We start from the raw sequence: 6,000 nt of genomic DNA on the forward strand, positions 1-6,000 counted from the left end.
TATTCAAATATAAAAGCAGAAGTGTTTGATGCTCATTGATCACTGCTAATTTTTGTAATGTATCACAATTACATAAACACCTGTGCTAGATAACTTTGTGCTGATAATGGCTGAGAGCATGTACAGTGTTCACTACCACTTAAAACATCTAATTCCCCACTATTCCAAATCCTCTCAGTTGTTTTTTTTTTCCCTCTGTTCTCTTCAAGACTGCTAAAATTTCTCTATGCCTATATGCTAGGGTAAACATACAGATTTTATTACAAAAGTTACATGTATCAGACATTTAAACAGTTCATTTGGCACACTCAGCTGCTAAACAGGCTGAAGGGAAAAAAAAATCTTTATTATCTTACTCCCTTTCTATTTTTCACCTATGTTTCAAGAATTATACTACTATTAGTCTCATGAACAGGTTTATTGGCTGCAACTGCTTGAATTCTAAGATAATTTCACCGGAGCTGGATGATGTTCTCAAATGCTGTCACATCAGCAAAACCTGGCCAGCTTGCTGGGAGGTACCCCACAGTACAACCAGGCAGCCTGTGGTTATGCTTGGGCTATTCAGTGCTCCATTTACAATGCACAGCTGCTAGTCAACCCTGTGGGGTAAAATCCATCCTGCATATTTTCAAGATAGAAGTATTAAACCTTAGTGTTCTCCACTCAATCTATCCATAGTATTTTGCTTCCTTATGTCTTCTGCAGGCAAAAACCATCACAGCACCTGCTTTTGACTGCTACGTTTTGACATATCTTTGTACTCCTAACCTCTGTCAGTCAAAAAGGTAGTATGATCCTGCAGACTAAAAAGAGACTATGCTAAGACTCACCAGTACACAGCCAGCTTATTATCTGCTGTAGCAAACAGCTCAGATCAGTAGTTCACACAGATGATGTTCAATGGCTTTATAACAGCCACCCCCTTCCTCATTCCTTTTATCAGTGATACCATAATACAAGTCGTGGTGTTTCAAACACTTGATTGGATCTTAAATAGTTTAGAAAGGTTATCAGATGTATGGACTATTGTCACAACCCAGACTGGACAGACCAGGGAGTTGTGTTTAATCAGAAATTCCCTTGGGGTAAATTAAGGTGAAATGACACCAAATAATCAGTTAAAGATTTTATTCATGACAGAAGCAAACTGAACTGGGCAGGCGTGATAGTAGGTGGTGGGGTTTCTCACAACAGGAATTGGCATAAGACTGCTTCTGTAAACCTTGTAACCCAGGTTAACCATGTACATCAATTCAGGGAATAATGAGATCCCTCCCGTCAAGTCATGGGGTTCAGAGCAGACCCCCTTGCTTTCCAGACTCCTCCTCAGGGAAGGGCCCAGGGGCGGCTGGATCCACTCTTAGTCCCAGACTTGGTCAATGGTTTTATGTCTTAAAGGGATGAGGTGTAGGGACTGTGGAAAAGGAAAAGGAAAGAGAGAAGAAGACAGAGAGAGAAAAAGGAAGAGAGAAAGATTTCACCGGTCCTGGGTCCAGTGTTGGTTCAGTCAGCCGAGGGGTCCAGTCAGCCGAAGGCTCCAGTCCTGGTGGGCTTGCACACCCGGGGCTTCAGTTTGTGTCCTTTTATCATCCTTGCCCCTCCTTTGGGCGGGCACCCAAACTCGTCAGGTTAATGAACAGTTTGTGAGCCTTTGGGTTTGGGGGTTGTTTGTGGAGTAACTTCTCCTTCCCTGCAGACCTGGCCATTGTTTGATCTTTGTATCAGAACAGTTTATCAGAACAGGGAGCTGCGCACCCTCCAGCACACCCTCACCCTCTTGTTGCTGCTGTCTGAGCTGATGGGCTTTTCACCTTGGTTCCTTGCTGTGCAGGGTTTGTCTTTGTTTAAGCAGAACTTGCCCCACCGCAATGTTTGAGACATTAACTCTTTCAGTCTCTCTCAAGTCTGCATTCTGAATAAATTTTGTGGCCATTACGGCAATTCATAGGTAAAGCAACATCCTTTCCATCTTTAGCAATTACTATTATGAATATTTTATTTGGAACGGCCTAGGGCATTTGTCACAGTTCAGTTCTCTGTTGTGCAGAAGGTAACATGCTTACTCTAGAAGTATTCAGTGGTAATTTAGACAAATTGTATGGGTACAAATCAGTTGTCTTTCAAGATTTTTATTACTTCTTGGTAGATGTACTTGACCTTTCTCACTCAGTTATAAACCCCACCAGGCTAAGGTGAGGTTTAGATTATCTGTAGATAATCTTTATCATCTGTAACTTTGACTTTGTCAATCATGTGAAATTCAGAAAAATGTTACTAAATAATTAATAACTGGATGTTTCCTATGGCTTCTACATGATTTAGTTTATAAACCACAAATGCTTATTTTCAAAGTCTTTTCAAAATTCAGACAAGCAGGTAGTGCTGTCAACCCTTGTTTTCATTTTATCCTTAGAAGAGGGTTTAATAACTATGCCTGGTTTGAATTAGTCTTAGAATCTTTAGGATCTGCCTGAAATCCCGAAACAAGTGTTTCCTGTGTAACATCACATCGATTATAGGGGATTAAGCACTGAAAAACACAGTAGTTAAGAGAAATAATTCATATCACAGTGAGAAGTGTTAGCTGAAAGTGGGCCTGGTAGGCATGTACAGTAAGAAAGCCACTAGTTGGGGCTTCATTTATATTCATGTGGTATGAACATTTATCGCAGAATTTCTGTAAATGTCTTTCAGCAAAACGGACCTGAAAAGGATAGAGTTTATATGCTGTTTACAGTGTAAATGATGTCACTGGATGAAAAGTATCTTTTGTTTTCTATTGTTTCCCTTGTAGGTCTCCCTTCACTTGAGCAAGTACTTTTGGGAAGATTTTCAGAAGACCTAGATGACCAAAACCAAGCTATATTGGCTGATTACTGAAATCTTTATGCTTCTGAATATCTTACTTTTCTTCATTCTAATTGCTACTTTATACAAGAAATTATAAACATAACTATATTTAATCTTACCATCAATCCCAGAGAAAATAGTTAGGTAGTATTAAAAAATTTCATCATGAAGCATTTGATACTGTTACCATGAGCAGCAGCACTACAGGGAAATCAGCAAAAATAACTTCTAGAACTGATGGAAAAAATAAAATATAAAAGTATGTTTGCTAATGAGATGAATGAATTAATTCAAAGCATATAATCAATGAGGTGACACTTGTCTCACTCCTCTCTCTTTCTCTTGCCATTATATAATATAGTAAACTCAGCACTTGGGGGAATTTGGACTGAAATGCATGAGAAAAATAGATTAATTGAGTAAGAAGACAAGTGCACTCATGCCACATCCAACACAGACCAGGGTAGTAAAACTTTGAGGTGAGTGTATTTGCTAATTACTTCTGCTTCTCAATGCTTGTCTGTACTTAATATGCTATTTGTAAAGCAGTATCGCTCTATCCAGCATACAGAAACAGACAACACAATTCACTCTGAGTGTTATACGAATTGCAGTGTGATCAAAGTGTTCTGTGGGTACAGCAAATGTAAAACTTCTTTTTTCTATCTTCCTCTAACTTCTAAGAAAAAATCATGAAGATAAAATGATATGGAGAATTTAATCATATTTGGCCCACATAACATCTAAAATAAAATAAAGAAAGAATGCAATGGGGTGCCATAGAAGTATGATTTCATTATGAAAACATTTTCAAAATTATGAAAAAGAAACTTTTTTTATTTCCAATATCTTGCTTAGTCTTTTAACAACAGCAGTTCTGATATATAGAAAATAAAGTCACAGATCAACAAGTGAAGTTTTGGCAGGATCTTAACTCTAAAGCTCTATATGACAGAGACTCTCTCCACCTTCCTGAGTAGACTGGAATTTCACACAAAGGATTGAGGCTGCAAAACAGAACTTGTTAAAAAACAGATAAGCTAAAGTTTTCACCTCCTTTTGTTTCCTAATTGTAAAATAAATTTAGTTAATTTCATGTCATTCTTTGGATTTAACAGCCTGATTCTTATCATAACCTGGATACAATTTATGTTAAATTTATAGTCTTTTGTTTTTGTCAAAAAGGTGTAGTGTTATGTTATTGTAGACACACATTTTTTATGATACTTGAATATCTCTACCCAAAACAGATGAAAGGTGCAAAAGGGAAACAGATTGGCAGGTGATAACTGTGAAAAATATTGGCTTTCCTAGCAGGGAAATCACAGCTAAATGTGATCAAGACAGTAGGGTCATGCTTTTTTTTTTTTTTCAGAGGTCCTTCACAATAGTGGGGATTTAGTATGAAGCTATGAGCCACAAATATAAAATACAATAGTCTTAGGTGAAACAATCCAACCAATTCTCACAAAAAGAGAACTGGAGTTTGAAAAAAGAAGAAAGCAAGCTATTTAATCTCTTGAGGCTGATATGGCTGCAGGTTTTCCTCATGTTTCACCAGGTTTTTCACTGTTTGTGTATTAACTGCTATGGTTATGATGTCCCCAAATATATGATTCAAAAATACCAAGTTGTATTTGAATTCATCTCTTGACTTCAACTATCAATGTATCTGGCAAACACAACTTATTTTAAGAATATGCACAACCACATAGACAAAATTATATATAGGTTTTTGTGACATGTTCACTGTAATTTTCTGGAGAAGAAAAACAAACTGTAGCACTAAATCAAATTATATCCTCATAGACCTTATCCTTTGTGTAGCCACGCAGAGACTTCTGATACCTATAAATTGAAATTGCACCAGTCAGGATATAATTACTCTTAGCTTGTCTTGAACCCAAAGATGACTATAATGAAAAAGTGTATTGAACAACAGTATAGAAGTGTTTTGCATCATGGCAATTGCACAGCCAGACACTACACATAGACTTTCCATGTAAATATATGACACAAGGTTACTACATCACCGCTTTTACTTTCGGAGAGGTTGTAGGTGTCTTCCACATCAGAACAGATTAAAAGGAAAGTGATTGTGATAAGAAGCAGGTACTATAGTGTATTATTTTTTCACTCCAAATAAGCATTTTTTTTCAATAGTAATATGTTTCTACCCTATGAAAATCAGTCATCTTTTTTAGGCTTTAGGTAGTAAAATATTCTGGAAATCCTTAACATTGCATGAATAAACTCCTAAAATATTTCTTAACACAGAATATGCTCCACAACACCTTAAACACAGTATTCCACCTATGATGTAGAAAATAGGCTGTGCAAGAAAGAAACAATCACAGTACATGCAACCTCTACCACCTTCATTTAGCCGTCCAATACTTGGCTTTCCTTGGCAAAGTGTTCTGACTACAGAGGTAAAAGCAGGCTTTTAAAAATTTCTATTTACTGATTAAAGAAAACAGATGAAAAGGTATAGTAAAAGCAAATACTAAATGCCTGTTGCAAAATACTGATTTCAGTTGCTTTGTGTAAGCCTTGTGATAAAGTCTCGTGCATTGGCATCAAGAGTCCCTGCTAAGGTTTGTCTCAGAAACCGTAGGTGAAACCTGCTGATAAGAAATGATTTAACACTGGAACTGTAATAGAGACTTAGTAAGAACTATAAAAATGCTTTGGTTTTTACATGTGACTACCTACATGACAGAAACTTCTTTTTAATATGCCCAGTGAAAAAGCTAAAAATCTGGAATTAAATTCACAAAAGTTACTCCAAAGTGGATTTTTTTTTATTCTCTTCCCCCTCAGAAATATAAGTCTCTATTGATCTTCAATGACCTGTTGCCTCTTACACTAAGGTTTCAGCTAATTGGCAACATTAGTTAAAAAGAAATATCTTTCCAGAAGATGAATGTATGTTTTATTTCAGCATATTTTGAAAATCTAGGGTTCTGTGAGGAAAAAAAAAGTCTCAAAAATATATTCCTTTGAGACCTGTGCTGGCTTATTCATCAAGGAGACGGAAAGGCAATAAAATACCATGCAAGAGTGAAGATTGGGTTTTGGCACTTAGATTTATTATTACAGTAACAGTATTGTGGGTTTTTTTCTGATCTGTACCCAGCATAGCAA

This window comes from Haliaeetus albicilla, chromosome 8 (genome assembly GCF_947461875.1).
Source record: "Haliaeetus albicilla chromosome 8, bHalAlb1.1, whole genome shotgun sequence".
NCBI classification, from domain to species: Eukaryota; Metazoa; Chordata; class Aves; order Accipitriformes; family Accipitridae; genus Haliaeetus; species Haliaeetus albicilla.